Source organism: Etheostoma cragini, chromosome 4 (genome assembly GCF_013103735.1).
Source record: "Etheostoma cragini isolate CJK2018 chromosome 4, CSU_Ecrag_1.0, whole genome shotgun sequence".
Classification (NCBI taxonomy): domain Eukaryota; kingdom Metazoa; phylum Chordata; class Actinopteri; order Perciformes; family Percidae; genus Etheostoma; species Etheostoma cragini.
Window position 1 is genome coordinate 5,014,982 of NC_048410.1, and position 19,086 is coordinate 5,034,067.

Genomic DNA, 19,086 nt, shown 5'->3' on the forward strand with positions numbered 1-19,086 from the left:
TAAGGAATTCTTCGTAATGACAACAACACTGTCTGCATGACGTGAGTCTTTGGTGGTCACACCCCCCCCCCCCCCCCCCAGTTTCCAGTAGCTGAATGAGGAAACGTGGATCAAACAATACATGATGAACTCCTCAGAAGAGCTTAGCTTGTAGTTTTTTATGTCCTCTTTGTCTCCAACGTCACCGTTGCTGCTGTTCTTTCTCAGCGGTGACGTAAAACTCATAACTCTAATTTCTGCGCGTGAATGTTGCCGGACAACACCATTTTGAGAGTTTGGTGGAGCTGGTAGGCTTTTTAGCTTTGCATCGACTCATTCGGCAATTACTTGACTGTAACGGACGTTCACTAATATGAAATAGTTGCACACTATTGGTTTGAATATATGTTGTGTAATTACTTGTTATATATAACTTATTACAATATATTAAAATGTAGGTTTTTGTTAGGATTGGGATAAGAAATAAGCTCTGAAATAGCATTTAGACCATCATGGGAAATTTAGAGAGACATTTCTCAGGACAGCTTTTCAAAATAAAAAAAATAGAAGAAAAAAAACACTAAATCCATCTGCCCTCTTCATATCCGAGGTGGATGACGCTGAGATGATATCCAGGGAAACTCTAATGTTGTTCTAAACTGAGTGTAAATACTGCTTTGATGGGAGGGAGATTTCCTGTACAGGGATGTATCAAGTAATGAATATGCATATTCTGGTTTCATAGACTCTTCTGCCTCTGTGAGCTCTTTCACACTGAGCCAGGGGTGACTGTAGGGCGATGTGAACCCGTATTTTTAATAAAGCCCAGCTGCTGAATGATCAAATAGTGTCTCTAATTAAGGCCTGAGTGTACACCAATGTAAAATTCTCTCTGGAATGCTAACAACCTGTGATATTTCCAGAGGAATTTGCTGTGCAGGTCTCAGAGAAGGGAGGAGGAGTTGAGTGTTTGGGGTTCGGCAGGAGGAGGGGCAGTGTTCATGTGGCAAGCCAACATGTTGTTCACATCCGTGTCAGATTGAGGCTAATGAAGGCCAGACTGATCCTTGGATGCAAGCCTTAAGTAAATGATCCCTTTTTGAATATATTAGAGCCCCCATAGCAGCGTTGTGCCTCCCTGCCGTGCCAGCACTGCTACGTGTTGTCTTGTGGTCTGACGAAGCCGGTCAGAACGGCAGTCACGGTGTTCAATCATGTTGTATACCACCCAGCCCCATTTCAGCAGTATTGTAACATTGACTTGGTGGTGAGGAACTACACACACATGCACTCACACAGACCGTTTCCATGTTAGCGCTTTTGCAAAACAGTTTGATAGTAAATGGAAAGTATGAGTGTTGTGTTATTTGACAATGTAAATGAGCCATCTCAAATTTTTCCCCACCCTCTTAAGAGGGATTGCATTTACATAACAGGCTGGGGTTTGGTACTCATGCAAATTGTTCATGTAGACGCTTTGTTTTCCCGTTTTTTGCTGTAATTTTTGAGTTTTATAAAGAAAGAAAGAAGTATGTTTATCAAAAATATTTAGACATAATAACAAATAAAATAGATATCCAAAATGGTATAATAGAAAAATAGAGGGGGAAAAAATTCCCAGACAGTACTTTTCACTGTAATTTATTGCCACACTGGCACTTTGCATGTAAATGAATCCTAAATGTGTAATTACAAGGCACTTTTGAATATTGATTGGAAAGACAAGGACATAGAAATGAAGCACTTGCGTCCTTCCTAAGCTACTGTAACATCCCATTAATAAATACCTTTCTGGCGCTTTAGTGCTGGGCTTGCCTCACACCGAGTGAAAGAATGTCGTTTGATTTTCGCTGATATAGCATGTGTACTTCATAGATGGATGGATGGGATGGATCCAATTAGCCATGGTCGTTGCTCATGTATTTAAGCTGACAGTGGGGGTCTGGCATAGAATATCCTTGATTTTGGTAGTTCTGTGAAATGCTCCTGCAAGGTACTTTAAAAGCCCATAAAGAGCACATTGTTCGGAATGCACCTTTGATGGAGATTTGATTTACAGCTGTAGCAAACTTTCTCAATTAGACATGGGAGGGAGATAATTGACTTTCAGTAGGCAGTGTACAATGATGGGGAATACTTAAAGGATAATAAAGTGACCAAGACCTATCCCTTTTTCTTTTCCCCTATTATACACAATCAACACACAAATTGTTTCTGACTTTTACTTAAAATTTCATACAGGGTTCATTAGCACATAATGCATCTTTTAATACAGAGCACTCAAATTCTACCGCCTACACACCGCACATTTGCAGCAGCCTGATGGATTGTGACACTAGCTGCACAGGTGCACGTAGTGTCTGAGAAGGCCTCCTGACCTTCCACATGATGTGTACCATGCTGGCTTGTTTGTGAGCGCGAGCCCCTGTTTGTAAACACGGGACAGAAGGATTAGGAGCACATTTGACACGGTCACGCTCAGCTCGCAGACAGGCACAACGCAACGTGACAAGCAACAGATGTGGCACACAGGCTGAAATCGAAACAGCCGTCCAGCATGGAGTTGTGCACACCATCAGACATGGTTGCTGTGATGAGGCAGGGAGGCAGCGAGCGCTGCTGGCAGATGAGACAAGGCAGCGCCTCTGCTGCTCCCAGCTTCCTGTCTGGGAGAGGACAGGCCTGTTTGTGTGCTGCTTTGACACTCCTAGTCACTTTGTCATCTGGGTGCTTGCTGCTGCTCTGATCACATGTACACGCTGCATTCAAAGAGCGTCATATCAGCCGTGTGACAGGTAGGCTCCCAATGAGACAACAGCCAAAGGGGATGTCCTTTTCAATACGCTGTGTGAGTACAAATGCACAGTGCACTAAGACAAAATAACATCACATGACATCATTCTGAATGCTCTTTATGGTTTCTTTTTTTTCTTCCAGTTTGGAAAGAAGTTCGTAATACAGTGTCGTTTTTCAGAACCGTCCTGCAACAGAATAGAGAGGCCTGTACAGAGAGACGGGGACAAAAGTCACACTCGGCCCGTCCATAATGTCCACTTCATGCGTACTGATTGTTGTGTTTGACAGCGGCAGTAAAAGTGCGGCAGGCGTTATGTTAACACAGGGAACATGTTAATGACATTCTCTGTAGCTTAATCTGCCTATTGTCACTGCCCTTAAGCAAATAGTGTGGCAACGTGTTGAGCTTTGATGGGCGAGAAATTGGAATCCGTCATCGGAACAAGTGAATGAATGAAGGTGCAGCAACAGCTGTTTGACTGATCATGTACTATAGAATGTCACTTCACATCTGTTTACTACTCTGACAGAAACATAAGTGTTTATATCCACGGCTGTAATTGAGCTATTTTCCTGAGGGCAGCTGTGACCCACATTAAGTTATATTCCAACTTTCCATTAAAGCGTGGGGGGATGTTTTTCTGATGGTGATCACGCCCAGCAACACTGCTATGTAAATATGGCTTATCAGCTTTGCCAATTTGGTTAAGTGACATGTACGTGGGTGATTCACATACTCGGCTCTGTGGCTCCAACACTGGCCACGTACATTCGCTATTTATCAGTTTTAGGTAACTTGCATTGTTAGTATGTATAACGCAAGAACATAATGACAATGATGGCGTGTCGTACCGATATTATGTAGAAAAGATGCAAATAGGCACACAAAGTTTTAAACTTGCAACGTGGGCAAACTTAACTCTCTGCATGAACGGTGAATGAAAATTGCCCTGGGAATCTAGATAAAACACTAAAACACACCATTGCAATATTCAAATGTTAACAGCAAACAATATAGTGCATTATGGCTTTTCGTATTTGCGTACAACTCTGTTTGCTGCTGTGAGCTGGGGATAAAACAAGAAAGAGAAATGGAGAGAGATAACATACTGGACACTGAGTGGAGGATATGGAGCACACAAACATGGACTTGTCTGCCAGTCTTAGGAAAATAACATCTAAAAACTGTACCAATGTTTTGTTAGTTTAAAAAAAATTAAATTTTAAAACTTAAAATAAACTGCCACGTTGCTATTATTTACATTATATTTGAACATTTGATCAATCTGATTTTTATTTACATACATTAACAAAACCAACTACCTTTCTAGTAATAAATAAGTAAAGAGAGCAGGAGTGGGACATATGCTTGTGTCTATGGTGCACACACAGCTGAATCTTTACTATTTTGTAGACACATTTATTAAGACAAGTACACCCCTTTTAACTTAAGGAAGAGTTTCAGATGTTAAGATGTTTTCACATTTAGTGTTTTTTTATATACAGTGAGGAAAATAAGTATTTGAACACCTGAGAAAATCAATTTTAATATTTGGTACAGTAGCCTTTGTTTGCAGTTCCAGAGGTCAAACCTTTCCTGTAGTTTTTCACCAGGTTTGCACACACTGCAAATGGGATTTTGGCCCACTCCTCCACACAAAACTTCTCTAGATCAGTCAGGTTTCTGGGCTGTCACTGAGAAACACGGAGTTTGAGCTCCATCCAAAGATTTTCTATTGGGTTTAGGTCTCGAGACTGGCTAGGCCACGCCAGAAACTTGATCTGCTTCTTCCAAAGCCCCTCCTTGGTTATCCTGGCTGTGTGCTTCGGGTCATTGTCATGTTGGAAGACCCAGCCTCGACCCATCTTCAATGCTCTAACTGAGGGAAGAAGGTTGTTCCCCAAAATCTTGCAATACATGGCCCCGGTCCTCCTCTCCTTAATACAGTGTAGTTGCCCTGTCCCATGTGCAGAAAAACTCCCCCAAAGCATGATTCTACCACCCCCATGCTTCACAGTAGGGCTGGTGTTCTTGGGATTGTACTCATCATTCTTCTTCCTCCAAACACGGTTAGTGGAATTATGAACAAAAAGTTCTATTTTGGTCTCATCTGACCACATGACTATCTCCCATGACTCCTCTGGATCACCCAAATGGTCATTGGCAAACTTAAGACGGGCCTTGACATGTGCTAGTTTAAGCAGGGGAACCTTCCGTGCCATGTATGATTTCAAAAGTCTTAGTGTATTACCAACAGTAACCTTGGAAATGGTGGTCCCAGCTCTTTTCGGGTCATTGACCAGCTCCTCACGTGTACTTCTGGGCTGATTTCTCAACTTTCTTAGGATCATTGAGACCCCACAAGGTGAGATCTTGCATGGAGCCCCAGTCCGAGGGAGATTGACAGTCATGTTTAACTTCTTCCATTTTGTAGTGATTGCTCCAACAGTGGACCTTTTTTCACCAAGCTGCTTGGACATTTCCCCGTAGCCCTTTCCAGCCTTGTGGAGGTGTACAATTTTGTCTCCAGTGTCTTTGGACAGCTCTTTGGTCTTGGCCATGTTAGTAGTTGGATTCTTACTGATTGTATGGGGTGGACAGGGGTTTTTATGCCGCTAACAACCTCAAACAGGTGCATCTAAATTAGGATAATAAATGGAGTAGCAGAGGTCTTTGAGGGTCAAAATTCTAGCTGATAGACAGGTGTTCAGATACTTATTTGCTGAATCATACAAATAAATAGTTAAAAAAATCATGCATTGTGATTTCTGGACAATTTTAGACCCCTCCGTGATTTCTAAGCAGGAGAACTTGCAAAGTAGCAGCTGACTATTTAACACAAAAAATGTAAGTGAAGGTTATGCAAGGTGCTCAGAATGGCCGAATCCCAAGTCCGGACTCATGGACTTTGGTAGCGTTCTCGCGAGATTTGTAAGGGCTTAGAGTTGTCCCATTGTTGAATTTCAAAAGGTGTGAGGGTTTGAGTACACACTTACCGTGCCCTTAACGTGATGCAGTCAATGCAGACTTCACCAAAGGGAATTACCCACGGTTAAAAACGTTTACTACGGAGACCATAGCGAAATTACAAAGGTAAACAACAGCACGACACATGACCATGGAATGCAATGGACTTGTTGTCCAGCTTGTAAAACAAGAACTTACAATTTTTTAATCAGCCAGCCGTCTCCTGTGCCTTGCCCATGTGGAAAGCAACCAAATCAAATTGAAAATAACCATACCGGCAAATGTCAGCAACATCTTTTGTTATTAAACGTTGCCAAGGTAACGTGATCTTGTGAAGTGCTGTCCCAATCCCATTTATACCTATTTGAGCCCATGTGGCCTCACACACTCAGTCAATCAGCACCTGAGATCACTTAAGCCTGTGAGTCTTTAGTCCTTAGTCCTCAGGGCTCACTTTGGGATTGGGCCATCGTGGTCACGTTTGAAAAGGTATTGCACCTTGGGTTGGGATTTGGTGCTGCAGAGCTTCCAAAAATGTCGACAGTGCTGAGAAACCACAATCCTTTTTTTACCTCATTCAACCAATTACAGTAAAGGATAAACTACATCATGTCTAACATGTGATATTATGGACAAATCTGCATCTGTAGCACACTCATCTGTGGGATCAGATACACTGGAGCAACAGGTAAACTAAATAAGCAATCCTTAACTATAGGAACAACGAGGTGCTCCAGCACTTAAAAAAAAATATATTTCTCCTCCCAGGTAGCACTCCTAGCCTGTCTTTTTCCATACAAAAAGCTCAATTTGCAGCGGCCTATGTGCAACGTATCCAAATTAGACCCTTAGGCTTTGGGGAAAAAAAACTGTAAGGGAAACAGTGATCAGAAAACCTTGCAGCTGGTTTTTGGTGTCAGGTAGGTCTTTTAATGGATGGACCCCTCCAGAAATTCTGCAATTTTGTTAGGTAACATAGCCAAACACAAAGAAATTTGCCATCGTCAGGAACATGATGTGTTGGAATGCAATGCAAAAGCGCTAAAATCATTAACAATAGATGTCCCACAGGACCTTTTTAGATGTTTTTGTACTGTACTTGTAGAAACTTAATTACACTAAATAACCAGGTCTTATGTCACACTCTCTATCTCTCCTCACTCTTCTACATCACCTTGGCATTGATTTTGTTGGCACTGAGCAGACAGACACTGAGGGATGGTGAGAGGAAGAGGAACACTATGTGACCGAGTTAAACATATTAAGGGATTGCCAGTCCAATCTGTGACATCTGTAGCCACCATCGACACACACTATAATTAATCTGCAAGTTATAATTCTATATGCTATGCAATAACAGCCCCCAGTAATGAATAATTTACGGAACATGGGAGGCTGCTACTTGACGCCTTTTCACTTTGTGTTTAAATTTAGCTGGTGTCATTGTCCAGCAGTGTGATTAATAGTTTATCAGTCTGGACTATACATCTCCATGAAATATCTCTTTCCATCTGCCATTAAACCGCAGATGGAAATTGGTTAGATTTTCAATCAGGCATAGCTTAAACCGCAAAAAAAGGGAAATTACATAAAGAAATAGCCATCAAGATATACTCACCTGCAGGTAAGGCTGTGACCCAATATATTGGACATCATTTATGGAATCAGTCTTTCTAGCACTACGCATTCTATGTTAAAAAAATTACACTATTTTTGTATGGAAATTGGAAACCTCATACAAGGAACAGTATGCATCCTAAATGTGGTTTTAAATAAGCCAGAGATGTGTAGCAGTCAAAGTGAGAGAGGGTCCTACTGCGAGTGGTTGTCTAGTGAGCCAGAGATTGGCTTTCCTGTCAAATAAAGATTAGGCCTTTTATTTCACCATCAAATCCCTGTAAGGCTCTCATGAAGGAACTTGGGTAGTTCAGGGGTTTTAATGGTGCAGAGGCTTCACAGTCTGCATGTCTGTCTCATTGCTGAACGTAGGCTACACAAGTAGATACAGCAACCTGTGGCCCCAGGTTAGTCGGTGCATTCAAGTATGGATTACAAACCAGTTGAGGGGGAAACCGCAAGGTTGCTTGTGCTTGTTAGCTTCACGTTGCCAACAAGTTTCAGTCCGGTTGAAGTTACTCAAAGAGCACTGGCATTTCAGATAGCCATTATTTTGTTTAGCTAACTTGGGGCTTCAGTTTGACTTCTCTGGCTTCATTTCTCACATTCTCTTGTTATTGAATGTCTCCATTTTTTTCCCCTTCAAATATGCTGAACATTCTCTTTACTGAATTATTAATGTGTGTATTGAATTATTGAAGGAAGATAATTTCTGATCAGATTAATATTAACTCCCTGTGAAATATTAATGACGAATGTTTAAAAAAAAGATGAACTTACAGAACTATTAATATAATCATAAACAGACGCAGTGAAAAGTGGCATGGAGTCAAATGTGCTAGAACCGCTCCGATCCCTTTTAATGCAGTTTCCCTTGAGGTCGTGAATAGGAAATATTGCACTAGTCGACTTTGTACTCAAACGCTTGGCTAATGTCATTGGCCGGTCCTGCCCCGGGGCTGACAGCAGTGTCACAGAGGGGAAGTTCGCATTTTGCATTTGTCTGCCAGTTACCTTTGTCACCTTGTCCACAGCTGACCTGAACTGTGACCAGGGGAAAAGTTACAAAGATGTTTTGGTGTTAATATCGGTCTGGTTTCTTTATCACCCCTGCTGATTGGCAGAGCTCCACAGACCGCTCTAGTATCCAGCTTCCTTCTCCCTACTCTTGCTGTGAGGCCTGGTGGCTAAACTCAAGTGAGGTGTCCGCTTTACCCTCTTTACCTTCTCCTTTTTTCACAAAAGGTGGCACAAAGTAAATCTAGCAAGCCTCGAACCAATACAGTCCTTTGTTAGTTTTGATTAAAAACTCTCTTTAGATTAATGATATTCAGCAAAGATTTCATACATCAGTTTGCCATTCTTTGGTTTGTTATCACGAACTTCCAATTGTATTCATAAAATATGGAAATCTGAAAAAAATAAACCATTATTGTAACATAATGGCAGGCACCTTGAAAATATGGTTACATTGATTATGTTTTAAATGCTAATGCCGATGAAGAACATAATAACGACGACATGAAAGACTGTATTCAAAATCTGATAGCCAGAGAGAAGCAAATTATTTCAAATATTTGATATTTAAATTATTTTCAAATGAACAGAGACATGAGTAGAGCAGAGGCGAGTAGTTTCCCCTGGTGATCCTCCAGGCTTCTTTGTTTCCTTGGTGTGTCTCCAGCTCATTAATGTTCTAAGCATGTGAGAGAACCAGACCATACTCCATAACCCATGGCTGGGTGACACCTCGGGCCCAACACACACACACACACACACACACACAAATCCTTCAGCTGTTTAAAGTCCACTGGCTCTTTCAGGAAGTGATGGCCGCCGAGCTGTCCTGATTAAAATGACAATAGTCTAATTAACTCGACCTCAGTCTCAATGCACTAAAACGGTTGATGGTCCTCGCCAATTCCTGTTTGAAAGCCCTTTGTCTCCCCATCGACCAAAAATATAACTCCCCCCCCCCCCCCCCCCCCCCCCCCCCCCCCCCCCCCCCCCCCCCCCCCCCCCCCCCCCCCCAGCCAAACGCCTCAACCCCATCTGACGAGATTTGCTAATGGCAATTATTTCTCATAAGCTAATTAAATCTAGGCTCAGTTATCATTTTTTTATATATTTATTTTCTCTTGTAAAAATCCTTATGTGCAATTCTCAGGGATTTATCATTTAGGGTATGGTATCACAAGCACCTTTTGGCAAGGTTAGTCCTTTAGATACAATTCCAAAGTGGTGTTTTGGTGTTCAACCTGATTTTTTTTCATACATTTTCAATCCTAATCATTTGCCACTTCAACCCTCTGTATGTCTGCTGGTGGTGTTCCTTCTCCTCTCAGTGGCCAGACGGGTCAACCAGGTCGAATAGGCAGATAGAAAAAGGGCAAAGATTGCACACTTAAGCAAAGAGCTCTAATTCATAGCCCAAATCTGTGTTTAACAGACAATATTTGAAAATGAGACTTGACCTGTCCCCCCCTCCTCCCCCCCAGAATCTTTGCATCATTTGATGGACCCATCTAAAGTGCAGAGGAGAGACAAAAAAGAACAACAACATAAAAAAAAATAAAACTTTAATGACTGAAGAAGAAACTGCTTTTTGTTCTGTTATCCTTCTTTTGGTGATTAAGGTCTATAGGGAGATAATTACGCTTTTAGTCTGGAGTTAATGAAACGAAAACTTCTCTTTTCTTGTGAAAAGGAAGGGCAGATCTTTTGTACTGCTATCTGCAGACAACTCCCACCCTTGACAAGTCACACAGAGAATTGGTTTTGTTTTAAGGTTGCAGCCCCCTCCGCTGCCTGTCAGTCTGTTGCTGATATGAGGGATCTGTGAATGAAGCCAGAGTCAATGAGGTCTGTCTCCGCCACGCTGTTGCATCTGCCTGTCTGTGAACGTTAGGCACGCTGGAAAACATCAAATGAAACCATCACAACAGGTCATCTTGGATATGTGCTGATTTAAAGAAAATAAAATCCGGGGCAAAAAAAAAAGAAGAAAAAAAAACATCTTCATTCTTCCTGCTTCACTATGTTGTGTTGGTCCTCCACTCACATGAAGCATTTGTTCGCTATCAGATGACCCTGCATAGTTGGACATAAAAGGAATGCACAGATTTGAATGTGTCACCCCACAACGTCGGAGCCATGTGTATCATCTGACTTCCGGCGGCCCTTTTACACAAATGGAGGTGTTGACCAAACCATTGTCTGGTAGGCCCAAGCCGCACTGCACAAGTGGTGGCCAGAGAGAGAGAGAGCACATATTAAAACTGTCCTTGTGGAAGCTCACATCTGGTGTGTGTGACCACATGCCCCAACCCCTCCAAAAGCACTCTCACATTTCCTCATCTGTTCTCCAGCGCCAGGGTGCTCCGGCACAAGTTGGCCGCTCTGGATCCATCTGTTGTTATTATTTTCCACTGATAATTGGCTCTAACAATGGAATGCCTGTGTCCCCCTTGCCTTTGAAACATTACACCCTGTTTATTTTCCAGAGGTCTCATTTCTGCTCTCTCTCTCTCTCTCTCTCTCTCTCTCTGACGCCCCTCAAATGTATCCCTTTGCAGCCTCCCTTCACCAAGTGTCACCTCACCCATAGCGCCCCCTCTCCCTTCCCCCTGATCCATTTGAGAGGGTTTCACATGAAAATGACATATTTGACTGGCCGCATCAGTATCAGTCACTCAGCATCTGACGCCACTCTCCAGAATTTCTGGAAGGGCTCAGCTCCCATTCTCTTCTGTTTTTTTATTTATATACATTTTTTTTACTCTGACAGTTTTCCCCAGCACTGCACACTTCTGCATCCCTGTCCTTAATGAGAAATAAAACAGAGGGAGAGGCAGATAGATGAAAATAATAGGAAGGAGGAGAGGAAAGTAGAGGGTGTAATCGAGGCACTTAAGAAAAGAAGAAATGGACATTGGACTAAATAATAAATAAATAATAATTTTTTTCTGCGGATTAAAATTTAGCTCTTTTTTTTTCTTTTTTTATCACGTGTGTAGCGGAGAAGCAAATGTAAAGATGAATTAAAGATCACGGTGTGTATCACAAAACAAAATCAAAAAATCCAGGACATAGTTTAATGAAAACCCTCACCAAAAAATGACCTACTTCAAGTAATGAAATTTGATATTTTTAAATGTAATTAGTGTTTTAGGTTGTAATTAAGCAGTTTCCTGCCCTGGTCACATTCATGTGTATTTGCATTGCATCAGACAATTGGATTATCAATCAACAAAGCAATATTGGCAAAGTAATTTGCAAAGTTTGTATAAATGTAGAATATATGTGCAGTATATGACAAAGGTGCAAACAAGATATATAAGAACAAAAATGAAATATCTTCTTTGCAACTTATGAAAAGTGTGCACCTTTTTATGGCTTCTCTATAAAGGCCTGTTCTTCTCATTTTTTTTTTTGAAGATTGAGAAATTATTTTATTTATTTTTTTCTCCTTCCTTTTGTTCTGCCTGAACAGGTTGATGTTCATTTGTTCTGCCTGCTCTTGTCTAATTAAAAGAGGACAGGACAGGTAGGGCTCTCAGCAGGCATCTGCTCTGTGCCAGTTCTTCATTTGGTGAGTGTTTGTGTTTATGCAAGGGGGCCGCTTCCTGCATATTTCATCTAGAGCAAGGCAACAGCTTTTGTTGTGTTTAGACCACATACCTCCAGTCCCTCTCAACCCTGCAGCCTGGGCTTTCTCTCTCTCTCTCTCTCTCTCTCTCTCTCTCTCTCTCTCTCTCTCTCTCTCTCTCTCTCTCTCTCTCTCTCTCTCTCTCTCTCTCTCTCTCTCTCTCTCTCTCTCTCTCTCTCTCACACACACTACTTCAACTACTCCATACCTGCTACTTTCACTGGCAGCTTTCTCCTCTTCTTCAGAAGTGGATTTCAAAATACTCCGAGCTTGGAAAGGAATGTGCATCAATATACAGTTTCATGAACATGATGAAAGTCCATTTAACTGATCATGTGTAAGTCTGTAAAGGTTTCATTACCACATATAATTTATCCTCCCCCTTTTTGCCTTTTATGACTGATGGAGGTATGTGTGTGAGCAAGAGATTGACAGTGTGTGTATACGGTGTAGATAGAATTGGGTTTTACTGTAGGTCCTGAGTTAGAGTTACAACTTGGATACAATGTGGTCTTGCTTTGTCAGACCTTCCACAGCCCTACAGAGGAGGGTCTGGCTAGTCCGCACAACATTTCTGGGATGGGATAAAAAACGTGCTGGGATTTATTAGCATCTCTTTAAACCAATCACAATCGTCATGGACAGCGCTAAGCTCTGCACGGAGCCGCTGCGAAATAGCCTCGGGAAGGAGCTTGCTTTGTTAGAACATGTACGTTCAAAGGTTGTTATAGTCGTGCAAGAGAAAACTCAGATTGAACAGATAGTCTAGCTGACTGGATTTACCCTGCAGAGATCTGAGGAGCTGTTAACCATAGTCGTCATAAATGCATGCAGTTTAAAATTCCAACACAAAGAAAGCGGAAGGAAATGGACATTGGCAAAAAGACATGCATCCGGCGGAATTTCCTGCGGCACCCAGTCCCGGAAGTGGAATGTTGAGCATATAGACTAGATACAACGCAATGTAGTGTAATTTTTTAAAGTGATGATGGAAGTCAATTAAATAGTCCTGCATTGTCCGACCTATCTCCATATCGCTGTGGAGTAAGTTATGGCTAGACCACGCTTACATCTAGGATAGGAGAAAAAAACACTCTGGGTTGTTTGCATTCCTTTAAACTAATCACAATCATCTTTTTTTCTATTTTTGCTGCTTTACCTTGCTGTGAGACCGCCTTTACAACGGGGAACTGAAGCTGTTGTCTATGCTCTCAAAGCTACCAGACTCCATTGACAAATAGCGGAGTTGCTGGTCTACTGCTGTCTTGATTGGTTCGTTGTTTTTTTTCAGCATTGTGTTCCTTGGTTCAGTGTTAAACAAAAGAATTAGCCTGTGCCAGCTGCTAGTGTAGGCTAATGTTATACGTTACCTTAGCTGTGTATTTATAGATACAGTATATCTGGGGCGGCATGTTAAAGTGTCCTTGGGCAAGACACTGAACCCCGAGAGTCCCCCGATGCTGCGCCATCGGATTGTAAATGTGTGCTAGTGTTCATCTGATGAGCAGGTGGCACCTTGTAGGGCAGCTTCGGACACAGTGTATGAATGAGTTATGAATAAGTCATTAAGACTAGAAAAACGCTATATAAAATCAGTCCATTTATATTTACCTTCCATATAATCAAAATATACCCCGGCCTGTTGTGAGCTATTGCATAATTACTGTATATAAATGACAAATTTGTCAATACAAATTCTTGTTGCTAGTACATCTGATCTTAAACTATATATTTTAATATATTTGAAGTGCAATAAGAATAAATAAGAACAAAGAAAAATCAGTATAGTTTAACCTGATTAATGAAGAAATGTGTGGGGCAATTAAAACATTCCAGCAGTTGGCCCGTACAGTATTTGCATTGGCCTGCTGTGGGCACTTCCAGTGCAGTAGGATTGGAGGTGATAGTAAGTGGTAACCCCACGGTGATGCGTGAGGGTATTAGTTCCTCCCCTCACTCATCACCTCTTGTTCTCCCTTTGTCTTTGTCTGGGGAAATGGAATCTGCAGCTTATTGATATTAATAGCGCGCAGGATCTGTGGTCGGAGAAGATCTGGATCCTGGGCGAGAGTGGAAACCTGATATGGCTAGGTTGAATTGTCTTTCTACTTGACAGCGTGGAAAGGGGTTGGCTATAAAAATAGGATTGTATAATGTCCACTGTGTGTAAGCCCTTTATATGCTGTACTATTCATGTATTATCATTTTTTTTTTGACTGTGCTGATCTAATTTCACGTGCAAAGTGAGACTTCTTTCACCATCTGTGTGGATCCTGAGCTGCCACCAGCTTTGACTCCTCACCAGACAAAATAATTTACAAAGTGCAGTTTTTGGATGCTCTTTCTCATGGATCAATAGATGTATAGTATGCACTGGATGTCCACTTGATAGAGCTACTTGTATTCAATGAGCTCATTTAAATAGTGTAGAGAAATGTGTGGCCTTGTTTGTTTTGGGTTAAGAGTGAAATTCCACTTCCTTGGTATTAAGGCAGCTAAGCTCTCTGTTTGCACTCTGTGTACTTTGTTCTTAGCTCAGCAAAACGTGAGGGCAGGTCTAGAGTATCAGGGGGGATCAGACAGGCCTGACATTCACCAGACTGCACTGTTGCCTTTTAAGCTGAGGGGGGAGAAGAATGTGAAGAAAGCACCCAGAATAAGGGCTGGCTGGATTGAAGTTGGATTTAATTGGTGGGTTTTTACTCTGTTTGCGTGTCAGAAAGTGCTGTTGTTTACAGTCTGTGTGGGTGTTACAATATAATGCCAGGACCATGCCAATCACATCAAAAAGACAAAAAAAACAATGCTTGTTTTTCACTTTTTCAAATGCTGCCCTTTTTTGTCTTTACGAGCCTGTTTTTCATTTAATCAGTTCTTCTTAATAAAAGCTCAGAAGAAAATAATGTGCAGTCAGCCCTTTTAGCAGATCAGATCATACAGTAAGCAGCTGTGTTTGTTGAGAAGTGACTCATGCTTTTGATTTTCCTCTGCTTCAGAGCACAGACAGTGACTTGGAAAGTCTCCTGCACACACCCAAAAAACAAACACCAATGACCCTGTATATATAGTAGTTATCACTGACTCTACTCAACAAAAACTCTCCTACGCCCTCTTCTTAGTAACACAATGCTCTTAATACAGATTTTCCAGCCTTAAGGAGTGTCAACCAGTATCTCTCCCTTTTTTGGTTTTATTCAAACACATCGTTAGGCCCTGGCAATGATAAATAGATACTGTCGATTTATCCAGGGGCTGATACTAAGTGATCGAAACATTCGGAATGGGCTGTAAAGAACCGAGAGACAACTCTGGCAGCCTCCTATTGACAACCATTGAGTTTAGCATTAATTAATATGGTAATGATGTGTGAAGGTTCATTAACGAGCCACCACAGAAGTAGCCACAGATACAGTATTACCCGTGCTTAGAGTAATTAATGGAATAACTTTACTTAGTGGTAAATATTCATGGGCCCTCATCTTTTTGTCTGCACAGTGTGAAGAGAGAGAAGAGCCTGTCCATTAGAGGAGCTGAAGAGCTGTCCACAGAGAATGCAGGCCTTTTGTTGGGATTGGGTGCGTTTCAGTGGAGGGGTATTAATTCATATTTTGAACATGCAATCTTACAACAAAGCCAAAGGCACTGATAACATACCTAGAACTAGAGAGCATATTGTGAAGCTGCGACCCCTTCGCTAATAGGTAAGTCCACTTCACAGGTTTGTGGACAGAATAAAACCAGTCTTTGTTTGTGCTCAGATGCAACCACAGCAGGCCATTATTACAGCAAAAAAAACTTCTTATTGCCCGCTTTTCCTTTGAAATAAATGTTTACATCCCCCCCATCCCACCCCCACCACACACACACACACACACGCACAATTACTATAAAGCCTGTGGTATTTGCATAGAGAACAGTAACATTTATTTGGATAATCTGATACTGTAAAGGTTTCTGGCTAATGGTCACACTAGGTATTGCACACAGTAGTCTTAACAAAACTACTATATTTTTCTATGTCAGAAGCCTTTGTTGTCCTATTTTCCACTTTGTTTAACACAGAACACCTACAAAATGCTCTCAGGACTTTTCAAGAAAACCTTGCAAAATGCTCTATAGTTCCCTTTTGTCTTTTGAAATTGTTGCATTTTGATTCATATTCTTAGCTAAAGCCTCTTACTGAGCATGCACATAACCCACCTAGGTGGGTAATTATCTCAACCAGGAGTTGTTCTATTCCCTAAAATCTCAATGTGGGAGTGTGTGATGGGCTCGGTTTTCCCAACCGGGTGAAGCAGCGTGTGCTTGTTTATCCTCACCCTACGTTCTCTGCACCCCCACTGTTCTAAATGGTAATATTACAGCGTTGTGGTGTTTGAAATGGAGACAATTATCTGTTTAGGCATTAAAAGATGGGCATTATGTTACAAGGAGAAAAGGCGTACAGCTGCAATCAGGATCCCGTTGTTGCCTTTTCTTTCCTATACAAATGTTCCATCATTAAAATGATGGAACATTTATCTAAATGGATGATATGCGTTGGGTAAACTCATTTAGCTCCCAGGGCTCTTTCAGGTGATGGGAATTAATGATGTTTAGGAGTTTGAAACTGAAAATATCTGTCATTTGTCACCACTCGCCATTGATTTACGGTTCCATTGATGATATGTTAATTGAAGTGTAATGAATCACAATAATAGGGTAGTTGTGTGGGAATGGTCCATTTTGGATGATTGTTCAACCCTCAGTAGAGTTCAGAGCGAGCTGCATGTTGACTTGCGTTTTCAACAAGGGCATTTAACACATAATTAATGCTAAAACTGGGCAAGTTGGACCAGTGTTTTTTTTTTTTTATTATCTTTGTCTGCTTTAGATAAACACTTGGCCACAGTTTTGACTGCCAAATGTAAACGGCAAAAAAGAACATGAGAGAGAGAGCTTTTTTTCTCTCCTTTTCATATTTGGATATGCTTTAATGCTTTTATTCAAATACACCTGAGATATTACCACACAGTCACTTCTCAGTTTACCATAAAAATAAGATTTTGTTTCCTTCTCTTTTTTGTCATTTTTCCTTGCCTGGGTTGAGTGCTCAGTCAGGAAAGCTGTGTGCATGCAGATCAAGGCCGCCCAGGGGGGGAGTTGAGTCAGGGCAGAGCAGGTACAGGTACACTGTGCTCACCACTGCGGGGGAGGCATTATGAAAAGTTTTTGTCTTGCAAATAAACCATTCACTCACATCAGACTGCCCCATTGTTCATTTGTTATCATCAGTGGGTGTAGTAGTTGTAGTTAACAGTCAGATGGAAATGCAAGGATGTGTCTTGCGGTGACAATAGTCGGCTTCTGCCCCTTCAGAGCTGAAATGGTGGCTAGATGTCGGTAGCACCAACGGGAGGTACACCGAGCGGTCAGCTCCATGCAGACAGAGGAAAGCAAGCAGCACAGGAATGCAGAGAATTGATTTTTTCTGATGATTTTGCAGAACACGTATGCGACTGTTTGTGCACGTTATCAATTCTAATCAACAGCAACTGGTGGGAAACTTGTTAATATCAGCGTCTAGTTTACACCCATGCCCTCTGTGTTTCTTTTATACGTTGGATTGTTGGTGCTGTTGACAAGCACTATGTTTTCGCAGTGGTAATTATTTCATAATTATAAATAATTCTCCATTTTGTGTCCGCAGGGCGAGGAGGCTGTTTTACCACTGCTGGAACTGAAGATTGCTTTAAATAAGCAAGTCCTTGTGGAAGGTAAACACACCATCTTTCACCAGACTCTAGTCCCTGCATGTGTTTGAATGCTGGATTGATTTGGCTTAATAACTGAGTGCATGAAATGGTGTTGTCTTGTTTGTGTACTGTATTTTGCAGTCTGTATCTGCGGGTTAAGAGGGTGGGTTTGATTGATTGATTGAAAACTCGATTGAACAACAATTAAGAGGTTTTCAAAAGGATAAAAAACATAATAAAGCCCGAAGGCTTGTTTCCATTGTTGAGGGTTTGTGTGTGTGTGTGTGGGGGGAACTTGAGACGGGCATGGTGAGTAATAAAGGGACAGTTCCCCTGAAGATCAAAATGGGGTTAATAAGAATTTGGTTGTGTGATAACTAGTTTTGAAGTAAACATGAGGAATGGAGGTAGCTTAATGCAGAGATGTTCTGTCTGTTTGCACATGTTGACATTTGTCGGGCAAAGCTAAAATATGATAATGCCCTGTTTACCAAACAAGAAAGGGGAAGGGTTACCGCACTCAGGCTTGTTATCGTTGGCATCTCAGCCATGCTGGTGGATATCTTGTGTTTGCTCCTCACACCCGTCTCCCTATCTGAGAAAGTTTGGGGCCCACAGGATGTGAACCTTTGGCTGGAGCGATCGGAAGTGTGTGTGTGTGTGTGTGTGTGTGTGTGTGTGTGTTTTGAGGGGTGTTAACACTTCAGGAGCTCAGGGCTTCAGAGGAGGAGTGTGTCTGTTTTCTGTCTCATATAGCCTTATGCTCACCATCATCTCGTTCTTTCATTTTTTGTCTATCTTTATCATGTCTTCTCTGTCTCTCGCTCACTCTCTCCCTCCATCCGCACATTGTGTCTTCTAGGTAGATAGGTTGGACACGTAATGTGCCAAATAATGACATTGTGTGTACAATTAAGCAGTGCATATTTTGTCTGAGCCTATTACCGAACAACTAGGCTGTTGTATAAATATGTAAGGTTTAACTCTGGGTTTTAGGATTGCAATAGTGATTGAGTTAGTTATATTATTATTAAAACATACAACAACATAGCCTGCCCATGGAATTATAGCCATACAAATAAACAAAATGCTAATTTGTAAAGTGTTAAGAATACATTTCTTTAAAAAAAGGAGATTTCTGTTAAAATCAGGAAAACCTACGGTAGAGGAATGGATTGACATTATCTACAATATTTTCAAGATGGAAAGGATTACTTTTGCTTTGAGGCTGCAACAGGGACGTTTTCACTGACTGTAATGTATGGACCTGGAAAATCATAATAAAAAAGGAGATTTCTACAACTCAACCACAACAAAAGTAGGCAACGGTACAATAAAAGTGT

The 19,086-nt window shown here is 41.4% G+C and overlaps 1 protein-coding gene across 9 annotated transcripts in view; it reads left to right on the plus strand.

Moving 5' to 3' along the window:
* foxp1b (forkhead box P1b) overlaps positions 1–19,086 on the plus strand; it is a 163,212-nt gene that overhangs the window by 37,429 nt on the left and 106,697 nt on the right. For all 9 annotated transcript variants that reach the window (XM_034870729.1, XM_034870728.1, XM_034870732.1 and 6 more), the window contains one exon: positions 17,698–17,764. The gene's annotated coding sequence lies outside the window, so the exon portion shown is untranslated. The remainder of the gene's footprint in view (positions 1–17,697; positions 17,765–19,086) is intronic.